General features: G+C 40.0%; 1 protein-coding gene and 1 pseudogene across 1 annotated transcript in view; one reads left to right on the plus strand and one right to left on the minus strand.

Moving 5' to 3' along the window:
* NRXN3 (neurexin 3) overlaps positions 1 to 27,918 on the plus strand; it is a 1,484,332-nt gene that overhangs the window by 455,180 nt on the left and 1,001,234 nt on the right.
* On the minus strand, positions 14,366 to 14,961 carry LOC112311542 (charged multivesicular body protein 1B2-like; annotated as a pseudogene).

Here is a 27,918-nt window from a genome sequence, read left to right on the forward strand (position 1 = left end):
TTTCATTTTGCAGGGTAGCCAGGCAGTCCAAGCAATGGTTCAAATTGCTGTTGATGCCAAAGGTGTCATTGATGGGATAGCATGGGCAGTTTTGGGGTTGTAGGATTCAGATAGAGCTGTGCTGTGGTTCCAAGAGACTTGACAAATTAAAGGTGTGGATCCTAAGGCTTCCCAGGCATTTTGGTCAGCCCAGGCTGCTATAATAATTATTATTGTCTGGATGGCATAAACAATAGACCTTTGTCTCTCACCATTCTGGAGGCTGAGGAATCCAAGATCAAGGTGCCTGCATATTTGTTGTCTAGTCAGGACCTTGATGGTTTGCAGAAAGCCACCTTCTTGCTGTGTCCTCACATGGTAGAAAGAGAGATCACCTCTCCGGTGTCTTTTCCCTTAAGGGCACTAATATCCCCGTGAAGGCTCCACCCTCATTATGTTCCAAAGGTGGCACTGCCAAGTACCATCGCACTGGGGGTTAGGGCTTCAACATAGGGGTTTTGGCAGGGATACACAATTTAGTTTATAGCACCAGGTGAGTCTGAGGACTCAAAGGAGGGAAAGCCCAATCTAAGCAGATTGAGATTCACTGTTGTTTTGGGTCTTTCAAGGGGAATGGAGCCCACAGCAGCATGAACAGATGAAGCCAGGTCTGTAGCAGACCTATGTAACAGGGCAGAAATGAGTGTCACACAGTGTCCACATAGTAGTCCATCAGTCATAGTGCCCTCTGGCTTTGCAGGTCTAATCCCATACTCTTAACCAGAAACTGAGGCAGAGGTGTCTGGTAGGCCTCTTGTCCCTGTCAGGACTGATTCAGGAAGGAAGGAAGCTCAGGGCCTGTGTGACCCTCAAATTATACTCTTTTGTCTTGAGATTAAAACAAGGCAGGAACTGGTTTGACATAGTCAAAAGCCTCATTCAGATGTATTTGCTTATAGAAGGAGACTGGTGTTAGGTGTCTAGGGGCTTCAAATACTTTTGTAGGCACTGATTGATTTTTCTGCAAACATTGGGGGAAATTTCTGGAGCCCTGGAGCCCTGGCTAATGTACCCTTCTTCCAGCATAGCAAAATTCATAATTAACAATGAGAGGCTCTCAGCATCTCAAGGATAGTAAAATCATTACTTCCATTGTCTCTTGAAATGAATTATTGGTGCTCATAAAGGAAAATAGAGTCTTTCATGCCTAAGGTATATATCCAGGTAATTTTGGCAGGGAATAACATTTCTTACCACACTGTGAGTGTTTATGTGGCTGAGGGCAAACACGTTGTGGTTTCAGTGCTTATCCATTAGTAGTGAGTGTGGCGGGTAAAAGTTCTGTAATTGGTCCCCAAATACAAAGGCCTGACATTTATAGACTATAAGAGGAAAGGCAGTTGGGAAGGCAGGTGACTTGTCAGCTCTGCACCAATGACTGTTATGAATCCCAGGTCACATTCATATGTTTTACTGGAAGAAGGAAAAATATAGTCCTTTCTGTCTCATCCTAAATTCAGTGTCTTTGTTGGAAGTCTCCATGGGAAGCATCCCGCCATCTTTATAATTTCCCATTACCAAAGAGGAGCAAGGCTTCCTCTGGTTAAGGACAGTACAAATTGTTTCAGGTGCAGTCGTCCAAGAATTACTTAGGCAAAGAAGGGACATACAGGTAGCAGTGTATTCTCCTGACAGCAAGTACTCAGTGTAGGATGATGAACAATCAGAGTGGCAGCCAGGTAGGTGGTACCTGGGGCAGAGAAGCACTTGTTTTATAGAATGTGTCAGATGACATGCAGCTTCGAAGCTCTTTCTTGTCCCCTTGTCTTCTGAACTGACTTAAGGCCGAGGTGAGAGGCAGAATTGAAAAGTATTCTTTTCCTCGAACCTCACCTTCTTCTTCACCACTTGGCCTTCTAAGCATTGGAGATGAGAGATCTCCTAAATGAGACTCAACCCAGGATCATGTGGTATCAACAAAACATGGGAGGGAAGAAATAAAGGGACTAGAGGAATCTAAAAGTCTCATATACAGAAAGAACCAAGAGATGATTCTCCTGAGAGCCCACTATATATGAGTAGAAAATAGTCAAAGAGAGATCCAAGAATGCCATATGCAGAGACCCAGGAGAGTTACTCTTTATTTGTATTTATTAAGTTGTCCCAATTTATTTGTACGTATTAAATTGTTGTCCCTCTAAAAGATTTCTGCCCTTTCAGAGTAGTTTCACTGGATCACCTATGAGTTAATTTTGCTCTAGACCACTTCAAAGCTTGAGGATAGATAGGGTGAGAAGTGAAGCTTTGAGCTACCCCTGGGGAAATTATAGGAGAAAAACTTTTTTTTTTTTTTTTGCCAGTTCATATAGCTTGGGAGTGGTAGAGTTCCAAAGGATTCTGGTGTCAGAGGAAATAACTATCCTTGAGTTACTATGTTGTTTTCTAGATCATGTTTTAAATTTTTATTATTTGTATGTATATCTTTAAGCAATGTGTACTATAATTTGAGTGTTTAAAATTTGTATAAATGGAATCTTACTATACATACCTTTGTATAACTTATTTACATAACATTTCAAAGATTTATCTGTATTGATTTATGTAGATTTTATTTATTCATGGTAACTGCTATTTAGTGTCTTGTTGTAGGAATATACTTTGTTTCACTTATTTTACCCCTTCTAGTGTGGTTAGATTTTTATGTTGTTCCAGTTTTTAATATTGCAGTTAAGGCTATAGTGAACAGCTTGTATATGTTTTTTATTCACTTCTGTGTCAGAGTTTATCCAGGACATATATCTAGGAGTGCAAATGGCTGCTGGCCATAAGCTGGGTGTATCTTTTAACTTTATCAGAGGATGACAAATTGCTGCCATGAGCATTATGTAAATGTTCCTGTTTCCTTGCATTCTTGACAGTATCTGGTACTGCCGGTAATTCAGAGAAAATAGTAAAACCAACTCAACAGAGCATAAGCCAGATTTACCCAGTAAAATATATACCCATGGTCTTCTTGAATTTCAAGTTCCCTGTTCTTACTGAGAATCTAGAGACCTCGGGGTGTATAAATTGCATGTTTCCTACCTCATTTCCCTGTTATTCTGCTAAGCCCCAGTAGGAGGTCATCCATTCAGGTGTCATTTTAGGGCTGGTCTCCTGTTTATCAGCAGAAACTTTTTGTCGTTCCATTTAAAACTTCTTCCAGGCCTTACAGAACTATATTACCCCAATATTTTATGTGTACTGTCTTTCAAAAATATCACGATATGTGAAAAGATCACATTCTGAATACCTGCATGCAGAACACAAAGCAAAACGCAACCAAATCCCCCAAGCAGATATAATTACTGAACAACTGAAATCAAAGGCACCAAAAATATTATAAAAGGATGTTTTAATGAAAAAGCTGTTCCTCAAATATATTCATTGTCTACCCAGTTTAGGCTTTCTCCCTGGGGGTGTTGATGTGTAGATAGGAAATTGTGTTCTTTCTAGAGTTCAAAATGTGTGATGAGCATTTGAGTCTCTCGGATTCGTCGCTTCCGATAGTTACTGTCATGGAAAGTCATAAAGTTATTATGTCTTATAGTCTTGACAGACCATTTAATTAATCTAATGTATCATTAGTAATAATTTGGACCCTTTCATATGTATTTTCTTATATTTCTACAATGCTTAAAGTACTTATTTTGGTTATGTGACAAAAAACCTTATTGTACAGCTTAATGTGAGCCTGAGCTGTACAAAAGAAAAAGTTGTTGCCCTTACTTAATCAGTCAATTAATTAACCAATTAATTTTAACTTGATGACTTGATTTCAATGGCATGCCGATATACGGGAAACTACTAAATTTTTCAGGATCAGTACATTGAGATTTTTCTACCAAGAGTGATATCAGTTTTACTTCTTTTGAATGGAAGTGAAGTTTGATGCTACAGGGGCCTTATAAATAACCTGAGCAAGTAGTTTGACAAGGAGAGACACTTTGAGATCATTGACTTATTGGGCTTAAATAAAATTCTGAGAATTTATTGATTAATATATCAAGTAAGTATGTATTAAGTACTTCTATATGTCAGGTACTGTGTCTAGTGTTGGTGATAAAATGATTATCAGATGCTAGATATCCCAATCCTTGTTGAGTTCTGAGTTCTAATTTCTATAATCTTTTGGGTTACTATGGTTTTTAAAGACAAGAGATTCCATAGCCAAATGGAAGTATCCCTGTATCTCTGTGTCTTTTATATTGAACTTGAACAGTAACATTAAGAATTACTGGTATCTGATATAAATCACTTATGTACAATATGTATTCTTTTATTAGGTTCTAAATATTTTGACTGCCAATATGCTAGGAATAAATTTTCTCATTTTTTGTTTGCACATATTTTTCATTTCTTTTTATCCTCACCCAAGAATATGCTGATTGATTTTAGAGAGAGGGGAAAGGGAAGAGAGATGATGAGAAACATCGATGTGAGAAACATTGAATTGGTTGGCTCTCATAAGCACTACAAAAGGGGACTGGACCTGCAACCTAGGCATGTGCCCTGACCAGGAATGAAACCTGTGACTTTTTGGCTTATAGGACAATGCTCCAAACAACTGAGCCACACTGGCCAGGGCTGTTTTCATTTGTAAAACAATACTTTTACTGACTATGCAATTCTATCAGTGATAATAGAAGGAGAGTTTGGAAGATGCTATGCTGCTAGCGTTGACGATGAAGGAAGGGGCTAGGAGCCAAGGAATGTGGGCACATCTAGAAGCTGGAAAAGGCAAGGAAAAAATGGATTCTTCCCTGGAGCCTCCAGAAGGAACCAGCCCTGTTGCCACTGTTACTTTTAGCCCAGAGCAGTCCATTTTAAACTTCTGACCTCTAGAGCTGTCAGATAAAAAAACATATGATGAAGTTTAAAATGTATGTAAAATTTTTAAAAACATGACACAAGCCCTGGCTGGTGTGGCTCAGTGGATTGATGCCCACCTGTGAGCCAAAGGGTTGCTGGTTCGATTCCCAGTCAGGGCACATGCCTGGGTTGTAGGCCAAGTCCCCAGTAGGGGGTGCTCCAGGGGCAACCACACATTCATGTTTCTCTCCCTCTCTTCCCCTCTCTAAAAATAAAATAAATAAAGTCTTAAAAAAAAACATGACAGAAATATCAGAAAAGTCAAGAAGAGGGTAAATGGAGTTAAGGGGTTTTAAGGACCTTGAGTTGCCTGAAAAGAGGTAAAAACAGGCTTTAATAAGTAAAATTGTCTGAAGAAGAAATAAAAATCTATCAACAAAGTTGCATTTATAAATAAAACTTCCTTTCAAAGAGAAGTTTTGACCATATGGGTTCACTGGTGAACTCTTCCAAACATTTAAAGAGAACATTAAGATGTTGGCATTAAACTAGACAATTAGACCAATGGAACAGAGAGTCTAGAAACTGACCCCCACACATACAGACACTTGATTTATATTAAAGGTGACTCTTCATTACAGAGGGGAAAGTAAAATCTTTTCAATAGATGGTTCTTGATCAATCGGGTAACTGTTTGGAAAAAACACTGACTTCTGCCTTGTGCCATACACATAAACCAACTCCAGGTGAATTGTCCATCTAAATGTAAAAGGCAAAATGATAAAACCTGTAAAAGAAAATATAAGTGAATATTTCATGGGCAAAATTTTCAAACAGGTTACAAAAGTACTAACCATAAAAGAAAAGACCGAGGAACTGAAACTGTATTATAATTAAAAACGTTAAAGAACACCACCAACAACAAAGTAAGAAGTACATTCCAGAGTGGGAGGAGATATTTGTAATGCACACAAGCCACAACAACCTGTGATCCAGAATATATTAAGAACTCTTACAAATTAGTTAGGAAAAAATCAATGATTTAAAAAACTTGGACAAGAGATATAAACAGGCACTTTACAAAGGAGTATATCCAAATGATGAATAAGCTTATGAAAAGGTGCTCATTAAAATACAGTATTTCATTTAGAATGGAAGGGCAGATAAAGCGCTTCCCAGATAAGGTAAAGTTAAAGGAGTTCATCACCACCAAGCCCTTATTACATGAAATGTTAAAGGGATTTATCTAAGAAATTGAAGAAGATCAAAAACTATGAACAATAAAATGATAACAAACTCATAATTATCAACCGAACATAAAAAACAAAAACAGAAACTAAACAAACTAGAACAGGAACAGAATCACAGAAATGGAGATCACATAGAGGGTTATCGGTGGGGAAGGGGTACGGAGAATTGGGGGGGGAAATGGTACAGGGAATAAGAAGCATAATTGGTAGGCATAAAATATTCAGGGGGAGGTTAAGAATAGTGCAGGAAATATAGAAGCCAAAGAACTTATATGTACAACCCATAGCCATGAACTAAGGAGAGGGATGCTGGAGGGTGGGGGGAGTGCAGGGAGGAGGAGGGATAAAGGGGAGAAAAAAATTGGGAAAATTGTAATACCATAATCAATAAAATATACTTAAAAATGCAATGTTTAATATCACTGTATACTTAGTGCATGGCTATGTCAAAAAGTCTGACAAAATCGTGCTGGACAGGATGAGAAACTACTGAAACTCTCATACATTGGGACTGGTACAAGAATTTTGTGAAAATTGGTACAAGTATTTTGGAAAATATTTTGACAATATCCACTAAAGCTGATTATGCATACCCTGTGATGCAGCCAGTCCAGGCCTAGGTATATGCCAACAGAAACACATTCATATGCACATTATAATGTGCATGCAAAAATGTTGCTAAACACCCTAAAATAGTCCCAGACTGGAAGCAACCCAAAAGGCCATGGACAATAGAATAAATACTGTGTTATAGTCACAAAATGGAGTGTTATATAACAATAAAAATGAATGAATTACGTACAACACAGATAAATCTCACAAACATGATACTGAGTAAAACAAGCCAGGCACAGAAGAGTATTATATATTATATTTTTCCTCTTACATAAAGTTTAAAACAGGCAAAACTATTCTATGGTGTTTTAAGTCACTTATCTCTGAAGAAGAATGGGTTGAGTGAAGGTCGAGGGAGGCTTCTTGGGTGACGGTATCATTTTATTTCCTGGTCTGGATGGCGAGTATATGAGGATGATAATATGAAAATTACTCAAGCCGTTCATCTTTGATCTGTGCACTTTTGTAAATTTATGTTTTCATTAAAGAGTTTTTGAAACTATTATATTAGCCAAGAAGAAGGAACAATATATTTTACTTGGAGAAGGCTTGAAACAAATTTGAAAATTGACCATAATTTTGCTAGACAGAAGAGATAGGGAAAGAATATTTCATTAAAGGAACGGTCTAAGCCAAATACACAGAAGTGGGAACATTTATTTTCTGTAAACAAGTATTTGAGTGGGTCTAGAAAACATGGGGCATGTTATGGGGAGAAGGGTAGGAGGTTAGGCTAAAGATTAGATTGGATCCTGTTCATAGAGTGTCAAAATAGCACAACGTAAAGAGGAGGACAGATTCTTTTTTTCAAATTTAGTTTTAATTTTTCAATTTTTCTCATAAGAGGAAAGGACTGTGATTTTCAAATTTTTGGAAATAGTTTTCAGGAAAAAAAAATGACATGAACATGTACAGAATGCAGTCATTGAGTGAACTATGAACTCTTAGCAAAGGAAGGGCTTTTGAGATATTCGAGTCCTTGTCTCTCTGAAAGGAGGAATCACTTCTAAAAGAGAGATAACAGGTTCTTGATCAGAAACTTTAATGTGGAATTTTGGAATGGACTGTATTTGAAATACCACAAGATAAAACTGTTCTTGCCCATTGAATTCTGAATTTGGAATTTGATCCCCCTTTTCCTGTGACTGCCCTCCCTCCCCAGTTTGTGCATGAATGCAGAATATTCAGTCTTATTTTGTTTTTAAAAATATTTTATTTATTGATTTTTAGACAGAGAGGAAGGGAGGGAGAAAGAGAGGGAGTAGAACATCAATGTGTAGTTGCCTCTTGTGCACCCCCTACTGGGGACATGGCCCACAACCCAGTCATGTGCTCTGACTGGGAATTGAACCAGTGACCCTTTGGTTTGCAGGCCGGAGCTCAATCCATTGAGCCACACCAGCCAGGCAGTCTTATTTTTAATTAGATCCTTGATCTATAGCAACCCAAAGTGGAGTGGCTTGGTTTATCCTCTTGTGCCACTGGCTCCTGTGTAGTAGTTGTTGCCTATTGTTGTCCCCCTCCTTTACATGTCACTAAGTGACTTCCTCAGGTTTAAGGGGACCTCAGTGCCTGAGATGGCTGCTGCACCTCCTGGAATCAGCATGTCCATAATCTGAAGAAAGGCACCCTTAACTGATACCCTAGTATTTCAAGTTGGCTATGCACTGGCCAGGAAGAGACCATAAACACTCTTCATTTAATTTCTGAGTTAATTACCCAGGGATAAAAGTATTACCATAAACATGGTGACTACACAGGGAAGGAACCCAGCTTCACTTGGCACCCAGGGTCCTTCATAGCAGCAAGCCGTTGCAAGAGACACCATTCATTTGGGGTTGAGTCCTCCCAAATCTTTTTGGAAAGCTCACTTCTTATGACCCTGCCTTATGTGATTGGGACTTAGGTCACATTCTGAAAGAATTGACATTGATTAACTCTGTGTGTCCACAAAAAGAAATGTTTCCAAATCCTGGAATGTCCTTTCTCCTGTTCCAGATGTGGCATAGCAAGGCCACAGCCTCATCTGGATGGAGATTCAGCATTCACATGCTGAAGCCCTAGAAAAGTAGCTTTGCTTCTAGGTTGGCTTTACTTTAACAAGCTATTTGCCATATGGACAGAAGTACCATAAGAGAAAAAAAAAAGTAGAAATAAGCAGGACTTGGAACTATTTTTTTTTTTTCCTGAATCTTTACAGCAAGACCCTCCCCTGGTTTCAGTTTTCAAAATCAGTGAGATACTTAAGGTTAGTGGTTTGTAAATTGTTTGTGGAGACCCCAGGTTCCTTGATAATGACAGCAGAGGAAACTTTTTTCCTCCTTTGGTCCTAAATCATTTCCAAGTAGTGACATTTCAGGGAGGGATAGACATGGCTTATTTCGTTCGTGCTTTCAACTTCAAGAAAAGTGACTAGACCTTCCAAAGCAGCTGACCGATTCATGAGAATTGTTTCTGGAGAAACAATTCTGTTTAGGTCTCCTGCTTAATGTCCCAGTTCCATCCCGTGTGTGTCCTGTCGCCAGCGATAGAGACGGGAAGCCACTCGGGTGAAAGGCATGTGGGCAATCAGGACATACTTTTCCCCTCATTTCATGATTGATGCCCCTTTGTTGGTGCATTGCAGTACTGGAATTGGGTGGGATGTGCTGAAACCAATCTGGGACTGGTCTTCCCTGCTCTGTGGCTTCTGCTCCAATTGTCTGTTCTTCCACTGCCCCGTCCAGTTCTCCAGAGCCATGGAAGAGAGGGAGCCTGCCTGCATCTCAGAGTGTCCGCAGCAGGATGGCTGGTGCTGCGGCAGGAACACTGAGGGAAACAGGCAAGGACCCTAAAGAGTGTGACAGCTCAATGGTCACTGGGCTGTTTGAGCCTGGGCCTTAATAAGTGGCTGCCTGTACTCTGGGGCAGTTATCTCAGCCACAGCCTGGTCCTCAATTTCAGCTAATCATAATAACAATGAAGAAGAATTAGAGATAGTAGTTAATAATGAATCGATCATTTCTTATGCACTAAGCAGCATCCTAAGTGATTACATTATGCATTCATTTAGGCCTCACACTAACTCTAAGAGACAGATTCACTGTCAACAGGGAGGAAAAAACGGAAATCAAAGCACAAAGTTTGTTCGTTCAAGGCCATACAGCTAGTTAAGGGTTGGAACTGGGATTTAAATCCACCCAGGCTGGTTCCAGAGCCCATATTGATAGCCATTATGCTTTATTTCCTCACTAGCTGTTTATCAGGAATCATCAGAAAATGAGAATTTCTTTTGCAGACTAACAAAAACTCACTAATAACTTTGTAATGTATCAGGATGCCAACATAGTAAATCACCACGGAGGAAAATCATTCCAGAGCTTTGATGCCCAATGCAGTAGCCAGAAGCCACCTCTGGCTACTGAGCTCCTGAAATGGGCCTGGTCGGAGCAGAGGTGTGCTGTAAGTATAAAATACCATGGGATTGTGAACACTTAGTAAAAAACCAAAGTAACACATCTGATAATTTGTTGATTATGTGTTGCAAAGATAAAAAATTTGGATATGTTAGATTAGATAAAATATATTAAAATTAGTGTTACCTGTTTCTTTTTACTTTTTAAAAAATGTGGCTACTGGGAAATTTTAAATTACACGGGACTTTCATTGTATTTCTATTGGACACCACTGCTCTAGAGACTGAAAGAAAACATATGAGTAATATAGAGCACCTCTTTCCTCATACCTGTGAAATGCAGTCATTCACCCGGATTGGCTTGTGGTCAACTTGAGAAAGTTTCTCCACCATTTGAGTTATGACCTCAGAGCAAGAGGTACTGGTCCATTTGGGGGGAATATTTCATTTAGAACACACTGAACTAACTATTCTTATCCAGTGCAGTGCCCAGCAGAATAAAGAGGGGCAGGCTAAGCAAAAACAAGTCAGTGCAGATGTATAGATATTGCTGGGTGGTTGGGATTCAGACAGATGGAGCAAGTCTCTGCAGAATGCACCATATTCGTGACAGTGAGCATATTCTAGGAGAGTGGAGGGCACTTAAGAGTGTTTAAGGTCTCTGGGGGCCAAGTTGTAGAGAATCCTGGACTTTTAGGGAAGGGAGTGCTTTTAGACTGACGAAAACTTACTTTCCAAGTGTCCTTGTAGAATTCTTTATTGACCAGCAGAATAGTTTGTGATGATTGGCTTCATAATTTGTAACGTACCAAAATCTCCAAACTTTCTATTTATTTTATATTAGTGAGACCTTAGGGGAATGATTACCTAGTGAAAATTAGAGAGATACCTGAATCACACTAGCATTATTTATATAAATACTTTCTAAGGATGGTTTATTGGAGAACACCCAGAATGGATAATGGCATCTACTCAACAATGATTCCCTCTCCCTTTTTGTTTTTACTTGGGATCTTGTCCTCTTCCTGAACCTTTGTACTTTGCGGTTGATAACAGACTATGCCTTGTTCGGAGACTTCTTTTCACTGACTGCACACGGATGATCCTGGAGTTGGAGTACCTTAGAAGGGAGCCAGGATCTAACAGGCAGGGTCTGCGGATCTTGGACAAGTGTTACAATCAGGCTCTCTATGTGAGGAGGAAGGAGGCCTTTAGAGGGTGGCACAGTAGACTACTCACTGTCCATAGGGAGTTTACATTCTGAAATAGGCACATAAGGTGAAAAAAAATGCTTATATTCGACTTTGTCCTTGACAAGGCTTTAAACCCCTCCTAAAAGTCCCTGTCCCTTGAAAGCGTCCAGAATGAGAGTCATTGTCATTGATATCACTTCGTATTTCTGCTGCGGCATTCACTGTCAGGAGATGTAGAGGCTGGGTCTATGTGGAATAAGGCAGAGCGTTAGGTGGTGAGTAGGTAATTCACGCCCTCTCCTTTTCCCTTTAGTTTGGACAGCTGAGTTTGTGGACGTCAAGCATAAATATGATGCAGTTCCACTGTGCTGTTTATTTGCTATGAGTAAACTGGCTTGTATTGTGCTTGATAGATTTCAGGTTCATTAATTCATGCTTTGTACCTAATACATAAAGGCAAAGGTGCAAAGGCAGTTAAGACATGTCTTTTTTTAAAAAAAATTTTTATTGTTATTCAATTACAGTTGTATGCCTTTTCTCCCCTTCCCTCCCCCCCACCCCAGCTGAACCCACCTCCCTCTCCCACCCCCACCATCCCCCCCGATTTTGTCCATGTGTCCTTTATAATAGTTCCTACAATCCCCTCTTCCCACTGTCCCCACCCCACTCCTCCCTGGCCACTGCTAGACTGTTCCCAACCTCAATGTCTCTGGTTGTATTTTGTTTGCTTTTTTCTTCTATTGATTATGTTCCAGTTAAGGGTGAGATCATATGGTATTTGTCCCTCACCGCCTGGCTTATTTCACTTAGCATAATGCTCTCCAGTTCCATCCACGCTGTCACAAAGGGTATAAGCTCCTTCTTTCTCTCTGCTGCGTAGAATTCCATTGTGTAAATATACCATAGTTTTTGGATCCACTCATTTGCTGATGGGCACTTTGGTTGCTTCCAGTACTTGGCTATTGTAAATTGTGCTGCTATGAACATTGGGGTGCACAGGTTCTTTTTTATTGAAGAGCTCTAACTCTGGTCAGGGAAACAGCCGAGTAAGCTCGTGGTTATGATGCCGTTTGAAAAGTGCCTTAACGAGGCCTGCACTTGGTGCTTCAGCTCCACGGAGAAGGGGCCAGAAAAGCAACCTGGGCATCAGCAAAGGGTTAGGGTATGTTTTTCTTCACAATTGAACTTAATGAATTCAGAAGAACAAAAGCTACAATTCTATCAATGGAAAATAAGATAACTCTATTTCATAGATATTTTAGTCGTTAATAATCTCTTCTATGCTGCTTCAGGATGTTTCAATATAAACAGACTTACCCTTTGCATAGAAAGGACAAAACATCAATTATAAACAAAATGGAAGATTACCACACTGAGGTCATACCATATAGTCAAATACCAAGAAGGTTAAATTAGGTTTAATCAAAACTTAGCAAGAGTAATTTCTCATTTCATTAACCAGTGAAAATATTCTTTATACAAACTCCCATTTACAATAGGAAACATGTATGAATGGTGAGTACTTAGTAAAAAAGTCTCCATGGTTGCACTTTAAATGCCTTCATGACTTAACAATGGAAAGATTTTCTAAACAGTTCTGCTCTTCAATAGAACTTGATGAAATATTAAAATTCTTCCATGGATCAATCGCACAATAAGTAATGAAAAACACCTTACCTACTTAACCTAGGTTAGTAGTATACTAGCTAAAATATAACTTGGTCACTTCTCCACATTTGAGACTGTTAATAGGAAAAAATACAGGCATTTGCTCATTTTAGTTGGATAAGAGACATATTTCTGAGGAGGTGGAAAGTAGCACAGTTGGCCATCAAACGCTTTTTCCCAGGGACCCTGGCCTTGCAGAGCCCAGTCTTCTTTTGACCTTAGGACTTTAATATGACCCCCCCCACCCCCGTGTGGAATGCACACCCAACTGCCACTGGTCTGGAAGTGATTTGCATGGCTAGACAAAACATTTTATTCTAACATTTATTTCTACTTCATTTCTTCCAGTTATTAAAGAGTTTTTGCTAAAGATAAAAGGACAAACACATTTAACCAGGGCTTATGGTAGTTGTAACTTGAGTTGACTCAATTTTGTTCTCTTTGTTATTTTTTGTTGGTCGGTTTAAAAATGTAGGTCAACATTCTCAAGAAGCAATCAACAATCCTATGAAAATGTAAATGATATTAAGGCCATATAAGTTAATTTTGTAAAATACAGTGTACCAAGGGTAGAGTAGAAATAAGAGAATCATTTAAAATATGTTTCAATTTCATTTGAAAGTATAAAAGGTTAAATTTCTCTGAGTCTTAGCAACAGTGATATTTAACAAAGAAATATTTAAAAACTGTACAAACCTTAATTTCTTTAATTTAGTGTTGTTTATTTTTTCTTATTATATTGGAAAATGATCAATGAAATTTTTTAAATTTCAAGAATTCAAATAATATTCATTAAATTACTGGGTAAAAATTCCAATAATAATCTAAATTTAAAAGCCAATAAATGCAGAATAAAATTCAACTGCATTTGTGCTTGAGCGGCAAAAACAGATGCAAAACATAAAACACAAAAAATAACATTGTATGATAGTAAATGAGATGTTTTAGACTATGTAGGCATGTTAAGTAAACATGTTTCCCCTGCTTTTATTTTTATACATCACATGTGAATGGAGAGATGTAAAACTACTTTGAATTAAAAAGAAACCAAAACCTTTCTTTTATACTTTCTTCTGTAGTACTTTGTCGCTTGATTTTTTTGATGCAGTTTTGGGGGAAGATGTTTCATATACAATAAGCTAATGCTAGCTTGGTCAAAGTCATCTACAAAAAAAAGTGCCTCTCATTTTTCAACAGAATATATAAAACTGTAAAGTCTGTCAAGGTGGAAACTCTCTGGAATTTCTTAAAATATTGGTGAGTACAGCATGGCAAAAGAAAGCATTCTATATAAACAGCATTTAAGCATTCTGAATACATGGTGTTTGTAGTGTGAGTGGAGTGCACCTTATCTACATACACACACACAATAGATCAGAAGCAGGGGAAGTAAACAAAAGCACCAGCTCTTTAAATTATACTTGATCATGTAGATGAGCAGTTCTCTGTGATAGTTCATCCTTCTCCGTGGAAGTGGCACTGGTGCCAACAGGTCCTGTCTGACCCGGTTGTAGTTCCTTATTGAGGTCAAGGCCAGTTTCATCTGCCATTTCTTGAAGCAGCATATCCACTTGGTTTTGTGGTATTGTTAAGCTTGCAGTACTATGCATTGTGTCTTCCATTGCTGTATTTGAATGTCCAGTGTTTCAAATTGGTGTTCAAAGTTGTGCATCAGGACAGAAATCTTTTCACGGTTCAGACTCCTCAATGTAGCGTGAATAGACTTAACTACAATTGCCATTGACTTGGTTATCTTGACCATTGTTACTGCAGTTTGAACTCTGGCTGCCGCAGCATCAATCCTAGCACTCATTCTCAGGAAATTAATTGCTTGGTTCTTCTGGCGGACTGCATTTTCAGCATGTATTCTTGCAACCTCTGTATTGCCTTTCTGAATGGACTTTTTAATCTTGGCCTTTTCAGCCTTTTCTTTATCGCATTTCTTGGCATTCCTATTAAGGTCTTTTGCAGCAAACTTCAAGTTAAATAGTTGTTTCTCCACATTCGACATGGTCTCATGACTTTTCCTGGGAGGCAACAGCCCAGGGCAGTGGCACAGGTTTGATGTGCAGGCACTCAGAGTTCCATCCTAGTCCCAACCTGTGGCTGGCTGGGCATCTAGGTTTGCCCCAGAATATTCTTTTTAAAACATAAGAGGAACATATATACTTCTCTGCTAAAACCCCTCCAGTGGCTCTCCATCTTGCTCAGAAGCAGAGCTTAAGTTTTTAGGAGGCTTATGAGACCTTATAGGATCTGGCCCCTGCCACCTGTTTGCCCTCATCTCCAGTATGCTCCTTCTCATTCCCCCAATCTAGTTACTTCAGCCTCCTTGACGTGCTTTGAATATGTCATTCACTTGACTGCTCAGGACTTAGATAATTGCTGTCTGTCTGCCTGTAATTCTCTTTCCCCAAATGTCTATACATGGTTTGTTCCGCAATGTTTTCAAGTCCTTGCTGAAATGTCACTGTATTTTATAGCCCTTCCCTGGCCAGCCTGAATAAATAGTAACAAGCTTCCACCTTATCCTAGTATTCCTGTTCCCTTTTAGCTAGCTTTGGATAGATCCTGGCATTCGTATTACTCAATAAATGTTTGGTAAATGAATAATTTATTTTTCTTCTCTTACATGGTTTTCACATATATTGACTTAAGTGGATGGATAAATGAATGATGAATGTATTCTGTGGTACCAGCAGAAGCCATTATTTCCCAATGGACTATATTTCTGGGATGACTTTACAGTTCTTTATTGGGACAAAAGACCTAATCAAAACTTGTCAGGAGCTTTTGGGTTCTGCCAAGATAACATCTCACTCACTAGTGGAAAGGGGCAGTAGTCATCTTCAGTAATGAAAAACAGGGATAGAGGTTGGGGAGACGGAGCAAGAGAGGACTGGGCTGGCCAAAAGAGCCTTCCTCATGTTGAGAAAGCTGATTGATAATACCTGGTTAGCTTTTAAATTAAAAATGTGCCCTGGTTGCTGTGGCTCAGTGGGTTGAGTGCTGGCCTGCAAACCAAAGAATCACTGGTTCAGTTCCCAGTCAGGGCACATGCCTGGGGTGTGGGCCAGGTCCCCAGTAGGGGGTGTGTGAGAGGAAACCACACATTGATGTTTTTCTTCCTCTCTTTCTCCATCCCTTCCCCTCTCTCTAAAAAATTAATAAATAAAATCTTTTAAAAAATGTGTATGCATGTGTGTATGTGCTTTTATTTATGTATATTGTATGTATATATGTACTTTTGCATATATAAGTATAATACATATCATATAAAGAATCAGTAAATGAGCACATCAAAAAATTGTGGTACATTTACACAATGGAATACTATACATCAGAAAGAAAGAACTCCCACCCTTCATGATAGCATGGATGGAACTTGAGAGTATTATACTAAGTGAAATAAGCCAGGCAGTGAAAGACAAACACCATATGATCTAACTTACAAGTGGCACCTAATCAACAATACAAACCAGCAATCAAAATAGAACCAGAGATGTGGAAATAAAGAACAAACTGACAGTGACCAGTGGGGTGGAGGAGGGGATAATGGGGGAAACAAGGGGAAAGGTCAAGTTAAGGAACATGTATAAAGGACCCATGGACAAGGACAACAGTGGGGGAGGATTTAATATGGGATGTGGGGGCTGGGTAGGGCAGGGGAGAGTAATGGGGGAAAAATGGGGACAACTGTAATTGAACAACAATAAAATTTTTTTAAAAAAAGAATCAAAATCAAAGATCCCCAAAGTCTAAAGGTTTTAACATCCCAAAGGACTCTGAAGGCTCAGCAGAACCCTTGCTGCTTGGAGAACTAGAAATGTGGGGCAGGTTTGCAGAATTTCTCTAGTTCACTCCTAGCTCCCTGGGCATTACTTTATGCTGAGGTTAAATATAGATCACCACCGGACAACAACGAAAGTCCTGGCTTTCATATAGCTTACCATCTGGCAGATGAAAACAAGGAGCAATTTAATAAATCTAAACTATTAGTGGTGGTACAATATCTGTGAGGAGAGGAAACGAAATAAAGCAGGATGAAGGAGCAGAAGATAATGGAGATCCATTGTAGAGAGCTGAGTTGGTAGGTAGCTGAGACTTGCTTAACAAGAAGTTTAAGGACAAGCAGATGCAAAGACCTGAGGAATAGGTGTTTGTTGAATTCAAGAGATGTTAAAAAATGAACTAAGAGAGACCAAAGTTTTGCAGAGCCTTTAAGCCATGTGGTTTGGTATGGGCAGGAGACTAATTTAAAGTGGATTGAGGAGAGAGTGATAGGTGTGGAACTGATGAAAGAACTTTTGAAAGAGTTTTTCTGTAATCAGAGTAGTCAAATGGGGTTGGTAATGAGATGGGGACATGGCATCAAGTAGATGGGAGGTTGGGGGGTAAGATTGTGGGCAAGATGATGGTTTTGTCTTTTGAAATATTTTGACTTAAGAGAAAGGAAGTCAAATGAAAAATACTCAGCTATTGGTTGGATATTTGAGTCTGAGCATAGAGAAGAACCACAGCTGGCTTAAATATTTAGGAGCCGTCTATATAGAGAAAAAGAGTTGGAACTGGGAATATGATGAGCTCTGATGGAAAAAGTACAGAGCAGAAAGAGTGGAAAGGTCAAGGTTGAGCCTTAGGGAACACACACATTAATAAAATCAAGAAAAGAAAGGGTAGCTAGTTAAGAAATGGGAGAAGACAGGTTGAATAGATTATATGTCATTGAAATCAAAGAGTTTCAAAATCTTTTCAAGAGGTTTTTCTTCAAGTTCTGTATTATCATAAATACTTAGTCTACTTTTTATACTTTCAGGCCAAATTTGAAGTAGACTCTATTATAGTTGATTAAATGTATAGCCCAAGAGTGGTAGAACACTTGGGATAATGTTTTCTTTTATTTCCAATAAATCGGATTGATGCTCTTCTATTCTTTCTGCTATTGTTTTCTCTCCTTACTTTGAAAATTCTCTAAAGATGATTTTTTAAAATATTTTATTTATTTATTTTTAGGCAGAAGGGAAGGGAGGGACAAAGAGAGGGAGAGAAACATCAATGTGTGGTTGCTTCTCACGTGGCCCCCACTAGGGACCTGGCCCACAACCCAGGCATGTGCCATGACTGGGAATCAAACCGGTGACCCTTTGGTTCACAGCCTGCACTCATTCCACTGAGCTACACCAGCCAGGGCTCTAAAGATGATTTAAAATGGAGTTACCGTTAGTGCTATACTCATCACTGTCTTTTTCTTCTCCTCCTCTTCTTGCTACTCTTTCATCCTCATCACCATTGTCATCATCAAAACAATCATCACTACTAGACCCCATTAAATTAGTTATTTTGGTAATTTAATAATTTGGTTATAATTCCTGAGGGGCATGCATGCTAGTATAGAAGGATAATTTATAGGAGTTTTGATTACATATTGAGTACTTATTGAATGCTTAATTCAAAGATGGACATGATTTCTGCCCTGCGCTTTTTAGTTTAATTTCATAGAAAAAAATAATAGGGAATCGGGAGGGAAAAGAAATGTGCAGAAGGAATGCAGAAGATTAAGATTACAAATATATGGTGTCACTAGAATAATTTGGCAGATGCTTCTTCTCTATTCAGGTTAGTTAGCTGTAAAAAGCATATGTAGATGAATAGCCTTGGAATGTGGATGCAGAGAAACATGGTGACTATATATATCTTATTACCAAATAGAATAAAAGTGGACTGTCTCCTCCTTTAAGCTAGGAATAATGTGGTCTTATGACACTTCTCTGGAGTATAATTTAGCTCATTTTCAGTTCTTGTGGTCTATTGGCTTTCTTGGTCCACATCCCTTCTTCCCTCTCCTGTCCTTCTTTCTCTCTCCTGATTCCTCCCTCCCTCCTTCCATCCTCTCTAGCATTTCTCACTTCTCCACTGTATTCCTTTTATCACTGACTTGACATCTCCTAGTTGCCCAAACCAGAGACTTGGAAGTCGCTATTATTTCCCTCTCTTTCCTTAAGCATTTCTCTAAGACCCATTTTGTCCCTAAGGCATGTTGGCTTGACTTACGTCTTTCCCTTTACCGCCATCTTAGTTTAATTGTAGATTCTTTTCTGGATTTATTCCTGCATAAACGTGGGGAACAGTTCATTACTCATGTTTTGAACCACAGACCAAGACTAGGACAGCAGTGTGAAGAATAGATTGAATGAGGGAGACACTGTATTTGGAGTTCAGTCTAATTAGGAAGCTATATTGCACTAGTCCTCAGTGCACTTAAGGACTTAATCCAGACACCATCTTTCCAGAGCAGAATTGAACATTCTGCATTGAGAATTCACTACATATTCCTCTTCTGGCTTCACTGTACATATGTGTATGCTTACATGTATAACATCTCTACTGAAAGGTAAGCTCCTTAAGGTAGGGGCCACATCATTCATTATAGAACCTAATACTTAGTAAATTCTCTATGGTTGCTTGTGGACGATTAAATAAAAATGGAAGCCTAAATAGTACCAATGATAGCAGGGATGGAGCAGAGGAAATTATTATAAAAGACTTGTTTGGTATGTAATCAAATATACTTGATAAGAAACTGATACTGTGGCAATGAGGAGGGAGGATCAAATATATCTATAAAAATTTAAACTTGGGTGACCATTAACAGAAATAAGGAAGTCAAGAGGAGGAACCGGTGAGTTTGCTTTTAGACAGGGTGATTTTAAGGGTCTGCAGAGAATTTTAATTTTAGACAGATAAATTGTTCCAGCAGACAATCCAGATCTGGGGCCTGAGGCTTTGGAGAGCATTTAAGGTAAGATGTGCCAGTAGTTGAAATTAGCAGCTGAGATACAGTAGTAACAAAGGGAAAGAGAGCCTTCATCAGATGCTTGGGAAAAGCCTATTTTTAAGGAATTTGGGAAAGATGTTGATAACAGAGATTGAAAATGAGTCATCAAGGAGTTACAAGGAATTTTGAAAAGAGAGTGACAGATAAAAATGTCAGCTATTGCATAGATATCAAGTGTTCTAAGGATTGAGATCTACTTAATTAATAAGCTATTAGCAACTTATTTCCGACTTATTTACTCATGAGTTAAATATGTTTTGTTGTGGGAGGCAACTAAGTTAAAATGCAGTATTTTGAATGCTGCTGGTCAAGGTAGTAAAAATTCTTTCCTCTTTCACCTGTGGTTTAACGAAATTTCTTTTATTGGTTTTTCTTGGTGGTGTATCCTCTAGCCACACAGACAAATAGAATCTAGCGATAGAAGCCAAAGTGATACAAGCTAAGTGTCTGGATTTATTCCATTACCACCTTTGATATCCTCTGCCCATTATTAGGTGTTAAGCAATAGTTGTAGGATTACTGATAGATCCAAGTTGATCCCTTGCCTTTTCTTTGCCCTGGACTAAGGACACTCTAGTCTCTTAATTTTCTCTCTCTCCTGTGAATTCATAGTTTGGATAAGAGTAAGAGAGCCCTAGATGGATCTTAATAAACTTTCAGGTGCTATAGGCCGTGGTGTTCATGTTTTTCTGGGGCAGCCCATATGAGGGCCCGAGAGAAGGATGCCTCTGTTCATGTATCTCCTCAATTCTTAGACAGTGGTAAATGCGGAAGGCACTTGCTGGTCCAATTATGTCAGGCAGGGACACAAATAGATTTTTACCTCTGTGATGAAAGAAAACTGAGACAAGGGCATGGCCAGTAAATGCCTCCTTAAGAGGCAATTAATGAAACATTTGGTAGTAACTACTTCCACGCCAGTCCGGAAACAAAATCTACAGGTTAGGGAGCCAGAGGTAAGAGTGGGTTTTAATAAGTTTTAGCTCCTTCTCAGCTGTTAGACACCTGTTACAACTTTGGTGACAGGAAGGTCCCACAACCACCATATGTTCCCTAGCCTCCTTGCATACTTTCTTGTACTCTTAATCACTCCAGTTTGGCCTGCGTAGTTGGTACTAAACTTTGACCTGCTGATTTGGATTCCAAGGAAAGTTGGTAAATGGAGTGACTACTGATTCAAATATGCCTCTTCCAGTTTCTGGTAGCTGCCAACATTCCTTGACTTGTGGCTTCATCTCTCCAATCTCTGCCTCCACCTTCACATCGCTGCCTTCTCTGTGTGTGTCTGGTCTTACTTTGCCTCCTCTTTACAAGGATACTGGCAATTGCATTTAGGGCCCACCTGGATAATCTTGAGGATACTGTCACCTCAAGAGCCTTGCCTTCATCATATTTGCAAAGACCCTTTCCCAATAAGGTAGCATTTACAGGTCCCCACGTCTTTGGGAAACATTACTCAGCCTACTACTATAGAGACTGATATTTTTCCACCTTTGCAGACTCAAAGCATTTAGTCTTGCAGGGATTTGGTTTGCTTACAAACATACCTCATGAATAAACAGCTTCCAAACTGATGGCTCATTTAAAAGAAGCTGGGAACTACTGTCAGGAAGGGCTAATTTAAGTCAGTCTCATGCCCCTGGATAGGTGGGTAGGGTCACATTCCCAGTTCTCAGTATGAAAATTTTTTTAAAATGTACCTATTGAGAAGTTAATTAAGTAACTAGAGAAGCTGGTTGGAGTTCTGAGCAAGTCAACAATGGCAACCAGTTCCTCTCATGTGGCCCTGTTTTGTATAGATCTTTTCCCAGTTCTGGGAAGCAGGTGTGCTCAGCTGTCCTGACAATCACTCTTCTGTGTCCAGAAGTAGCTTTTGTCATCTGTTTCACCAGGAGGGTCACTGGGAGGGGAATTGAGGTGGGACCAATAGAGAAGAGGAGCTCTGGAGTGCAAGATCAGAGTAGGGAATGCACCAATTTTTGAATTAGGGAAGAACTTCAGTATTTGAGCTTGGGATGCAGACACTTCCTGGCTCCTCTACACCTGTGATACCTTTCTCACATATAGTCTAAGGAGGGGCGTGGGCCCCAGGAGAGGTCCTCCGCAAGGCTCTCATGGGTGCTCCTGAATGTGCTTTCTTCAGTGTACACACCTGACACAAACCTAGTGTTTCCTTTATGATTCAGGTCGCTGGGGAAGCTGGATTTAAGGAGGGATCTCAGGGAAACCTCAGTTGTTTTTCTCTGCTGTACAAGGACAGTATAATAATAGTTATTGAGCATACCGGCACTCAAGCCAGACTTACCTGCATTCTGGCTCTACAACATAACAGCCGTGTGACTTCCTGCAGACTTTACAACCTCTGATTCCCAGTTTCCTCTTCCGTAAAGTGAGCATAATAGTTACCAACACTTACCTTGTGGCAGGAGCTTTCCTAAGCACTTTGCATAGGAAAGTTACTTAATCTTCTGTGAGGTAAGTGCTATTATTATCCCACTTCAAAGATAAGGAAACTGAGAGGCAGAGAAGTTAAGTAACAAGCAGCAGAGCAAGGATTTGAGCCCAGATAGTTTTGCTTCAGCAAATGCGTCCATCCTGCTTTGTGCTGCCTCTCATACCTCAAGCTTTTGTAAGTATAAAATAGGGTGGTCATCCACCCCAGGTGGCCTTGGAAAGTCCTAGGTTCTATCTGTTGTCCAGGTGAATTATTAATAGTGCCCTCTTTTACTCTTAGAAATATCATAGTGTTATGTCTCTGTGTGGATATTTGTCACTTGAGCATCAAACAATTATCTGTTAATTACTAAGGACAATGCCTGGCCCAAGGAAACACTCCATTAAAGTTAGCTATTGCTACTTCTACCACTACCATCACCACCCACTCCCACAATAATCACAAGTCTGGGAGGCTTAGAGCTGAGGGTTAGTTCAGGTTCTGAAGATAAGTACCACGGGAGCCCCTTTCTCCATTCTCACACCCACTGCAGATTTTGCTCACCGGTCACAACAGTCTTTCTTGCTTTGTGTCATAGGCAGCCACTCTTGATTGATCAAATGTAACATGTGAAATTAAAATTATTTGCCATTTCTCATTTTATTAAATGGAAGAATCCAAGGTCCCAGTGTATGGAGAATCTGAATTTCAGCTGAGCTTGTGGGTTTCTCCATTTATATTGAAACAGTTGATTCCTAAAGCAGATAATGAATTTTGGGCCTCCTTAGCCACACTATAACCCTTGTCTACAATATTTTTCTCTGCCTATTTCTCTATCATTTGTACCTTTAAGAAAAACTTTAACTCATAATAACTTTTCATTTTCTGACTATAATTTGATAAAAGGCCATCAAAATACTACAGATATGGGCATGATATGAATAAGGAGAAGAAGTGAGTCACAATAGGGATTATAGTTGACACCTAAGATCCATGACTTAGAAAAGTTGTCTTTAAACGTGATTTGTGTAACTGGTCGTGGAAGTCATTTCAGGCTGGTTTTGCATGGCATAAGGGACATCTAGTGGTTGTCAGGGTCTCTGCAGATTTACTGAAGGTAATGCAAAGTCATAGCTGTGTGTATGGGGACTAAGTACTGTCACCTTGCAAGGGAGCCTCCGAAAGGGTGGCCCTGTTTGTTGCATGACTCTCTTTTCTGAAGTTAACAAAGGGTAAGGAAACCTGTTCATAAAACATCTATTTGAGCTCTAGCATTTCCATCTATATTATTGTCAGTGCGAAAGAATTCTTATTTGCACCAGGTTGGAAATGCCTCTGTTATCAGGTACCTGCCAGCTTGGCATATTCTCCTCACTTTCCCCACCTTTTCTGCTGATTGCAGAGGGGCTCTTTGGACCACTTTGAAAAGCCAACCATCTGATTAGAGACTTTGTTAGGCTAAGAGGCAGAGCCGCTTAGCAGGCCAGGCAAGAAATAGTTTGTAATTGCTTCTCACAGGCAGAGCTCCTTCTTTGGAAGTTGCTTGGCTATCAGGAAGCCATACGGCTCTGTGCCATGTGTACTTTGTATAAATGAATGGGCTTTGCATTATAAGAGGATGGACCGCAAAGCCGCTGTGTGAGCCTGTGTTCTCAGCCCCAGAGTCCTCCAGGAACTTGCCCATTGCTCAGCACCTGTTGATATGGATGTCATCTGTCCCTACCCATGGTTTTGAACTCACTGCTTCTGCCTTCTGGGATGCATAGAAGAACACTGACTTGCTTTCCTCATATGCTACTATTGCTTCCAACCAACTGTGTTAGACTTCTTGAAGGTTCTGTTTTATTGAATCTTTTTTACAGTATTTCCCCCTGTTCTCCTGCTTTTGGGACTTCCATATCATCTCTTTTTCCAAAAGCTATTTGGCATTCTTGTTGCAATCTATCTTCTTTCAGGGTAGTTGGTGGCAGTCAGAAGTTGCTAGCCATGCCCAAGTTTCATTGTTGGGGACTCATTCTTGCTTTTCAACTCTTGAGAACAGATGATAAAGGCTCTGAGGTACTGTTTTAAAATCTCTGTGTGTTTTCTATGGTGGTCCAAGCTACATTGTTATAAAGGCCTGGACAGTAGTTCTTTTGCATACTCCACAGTGGGAGGTGCTGTTGGTGCTGAGCTTTATCAGCCAGTCTCTTAGAAAATCTTGCTAGAATTTGTGCTTACATTTTAGCTTTTTCTCCTGTTAGTGTTCTGCCAAGACACATAAACTACTGACAGCTACCACTCTGGTGTGCAGAACTTTCCATACTGATAGCCTTAAAATATAAACACATTTTCTAAGCATGCAAACTAGGGAAAACTCAACTAAATATTCAACAATTCCACCCAATTCTTTTTAACTGTCTGTGGTATTTTAGCTTTCTACCTTCTCATCTTGTCACTTATTGTCAAGCAGAATGAATATAAAGGATTCTTTCTCTATTATAGTCCTCATTGACTCAGAGCCAGCAGGAAGTAGCCTTTGTGAGCTTCCTCGCTCTTCCTCCTCTTATGAACATGTACTGACCTTGTGTCATGTACTGGGATAGGCACTTGGAGACATTAAGGAGAAAGACAATTTCCTTCACTTGAGAAGCTCCTAGTCTACCAGGGAAGATAGACCGTTATAGCACAACATGATGATTTCCGTGAGAGCAGTTAGAACATGGAGCCAGTGGCTTTTGTGTTAGAGGATAACAAGGGAGCAGAGAGGAGGAAATCAGCTGTGGGTGGGAGTGGAATGAGCAAGTATGTTGATGGAGGCTTCCCGAAGGAGGTGATACCTGAGTTATTCCTCCAATGATGAGCAGTCGTCATTCAGATAGATAACTCAGTTAAGGCTCACCCTGGGAATGGTGTATTGGAAGAATACAGAACTTTGGCAAGGCTGGCAATGAGGAGGTGCAGACTAGATCAGGAAGTCTTTTATGTGATGCTTAAAAGTTTGCACTTGATTCTGAAGTTGATAGAGAATCATTGAAGGGTTGTAAGCAAGAAATGACATGATATCCCCAGTGAAAACAGTGAGGCAATTAGAGTCATTTCTAGTCCTTGAAATAAAAATAGCAGTAGAGGAGTGCTAGTGATTCAGAGAGGTACCTTTTAAATTTTGTCACCTTTCTAATCAAACTGCTAAAGGTTTCCTTTTACTCTAATGGTTTCTTGTTTCCCCAATTGTATAATGGCTATATTTTTAGAGCTCTTCATAACCAAGTACCACCCACTCATCTGATCTTAGTTCCTCTGCTTTGTGACATATAAGTTTCACACTAGGCAGGTTGTTGCCCTCATCAGATATTAGAAAACAGAAGGAAATGTAGGTGTTCACTGAGTAGGTCTGTTTCGTACATAAGCAAATGTAAGAAGAATGGGTATTTACTGAGCCTCTGTTATGTGACTGGCACTTTGGTACACACTGGGAATGCACTGGTTTCTACATCAGAAACTCACAGCTTCTGTGTTTAGGAAACTTAAGTCTAGAGTAGGGGTCCTGACCCCCTGGGTACTGGTCCACGGCCTGTTGGGAACCAGGCTGTGAGCGTAGGTCACCTGAGCTCCACCCTGCCTCCTGTTGCTCCCCCTCCAGTCCACAGCAGGTGAGCTTCGCTCCAAGCTCTGCCTTCCTGTTTCCCTCCTTCCCTGTCTTCCATGAAACTGAAACCAGTCCCTGGTGACAAAAAGGTTGGGGAGTGCTGGTCTAAAGGACAGTAGTAGTGCCATTTCCGGAGAGCAGAGAGGAGAGAAATACAATGTAAGTCAAGTTAATGATCACAGACCCTTGTACATTCATTAATTAGTGTGACAAATATATCTCACTCCAATTCTGATATAAAATATATCCCCCCTTGGGCATCATCCAACATTTTCTAAGCACGTTGGTAGCAAGAGTTATACCTCATGTTCCTTTATATCCTCTGTGGTCTAGAGCTAATGGGTATCTAGCACATTTACATGGGTGTTCTTTCTAATATTCTAGGATAGCTAGTCAATTTACATTAAATTGACTTTTGTGTTAGAGGACAACAAGGGTGGAGACTAGGTTCACCTCTAGTTCCGTCTCTCAGTGACTGGTGGCAACTTTCTAGAGCATTGGCTTAAGAAGAATTCTGAGGCTCCACCTGGGTTTAATGGGAAAGGGAGTAGAATAGAATGATATCAATGAACAATAAATGCCGTCTGCCAGGAAGGAAGAATAAAGACACATTGCCAACATAGCTCTAAGAGATGGGAGAGTTTTCTGTCCAGGTGTGCCTGGAGGATCCTTGGGCAAACTTTTTTCAATTGTCTAAAAAGATTTTTCACGATCCATTGGCAAGGCCTGTCTTGGAGTACTATGGCCCATGCATGCCAGTTCATGGCTTATTGGCCTGGGTTTGTCTATGCCAAGTCGGATCTGTCTGTGCTAAGTTCTTGCTTCTTGAATTTTGTAGAAGCTTAGGAGGCTCTGCAAGGATGATAAAGCCTGCATTAGCAAATCTTATCTCTTGCGATAGACTGAGCCTTTACAGTATCCTACCTACCTCACAAACTTGATCGGCTGAAAATTTTTTTATGAGATACACGGACATATGGCAGCCTCTTCCTGATCTGCCTTTTTAACTGAATAAAAGTTCTAAGAAAGTTCTTCTTGAGAATAAAAATGAGACTTTCACTGTGATTGTGCCAACAGATAGGAATCTTTGTCAGCTCCTTACCATCTGTAACTGAACGTAAACCTATCTGATCATTTCCCTTTCATAACAAATCTATCAGGGAAACACAAAGTAGTAATGCAAGAAGTAATGACCTGCAGTATTAGCAAGGCCGATATCGCAGGTCATTGGCAAAGGGCCATTTGGGCTGGCAAAAATGGCCCTTTGACTCATGGGGGAAGAGTAACTTGACTGGTGCACAGCTTGCATGTGCTTGCGCTCTCTCTCCCTCTCTCCCTCTGTCTCTGTCTCTGTCTCTCTGTCTCCCTCCCCTCTCCCCTCTCTCTCTCTCACTGGCTCGCTCTCTTCTCTGGAATACCTGCGTGCCCACATGAGTGGATGCTTTCTTCAAAATGGGAAGAGACTCAGGACTTGCCTGGCTCAACATCACTTTGCCTAAATTTTTCCTGTTGTTCCAACTCGCCTTATGTCCCTTTAACCTTTTCCTGATCACTCTTTTACCAACGGGACCATAGATGAGAGATTATAAAGTGGTAGTTCCTGGTGAAATCAAGCTAGCAAATATATTATCTTTGACTCACAGGGTATTGGATCAAACACATTTTAACAATTTATTTAACTGCCAATGTTGTACTACTTTGTCAAAAGTCTTTTTCATCCTTATTTGAAGCCCTGATACTTGGACATTGTTTCGGCTCCTGCCTTGCAAGTCTGAAACTCAGTTCCCATTTTCTATGTCCGGTGCTTAGTTTTTATTTTTGGCACAGCCTGACCACTGTTAACAGAATATACGCATGAAAATGGTGGTACCCACGGTATGTAGCAGTTGGGACTTCAGGCCCCAGGTTGGATGTCAGCTGCAGCTCAGCAGGCAGTTAGTTTACTGACCCCTGTTAGCGAGACCACAGATGCAGATGTGGCCCCAGCCATGCCAAACAGTAGGTTCTTCTGACTTTGGAAGCTAAGAGGACCATCTGCTGTCACATTTGTGCTTGGACTTCACTGCTGGAG

This window comes from Desmodus rotundus, chromosome 7 (assembly GCF_022682495.2).
Source record: "Desmodus rotundus isolate HL8 chromosome 7, HLdesRot8A.1, whole genome shotgun sequence".
Classification (NCBI taxonomy): Eukaryota; Metazoa; Chordata; class Mammalia; order Chiroptera; family Phyllostomidae; genus Desmodus; species Desmodus rotundus.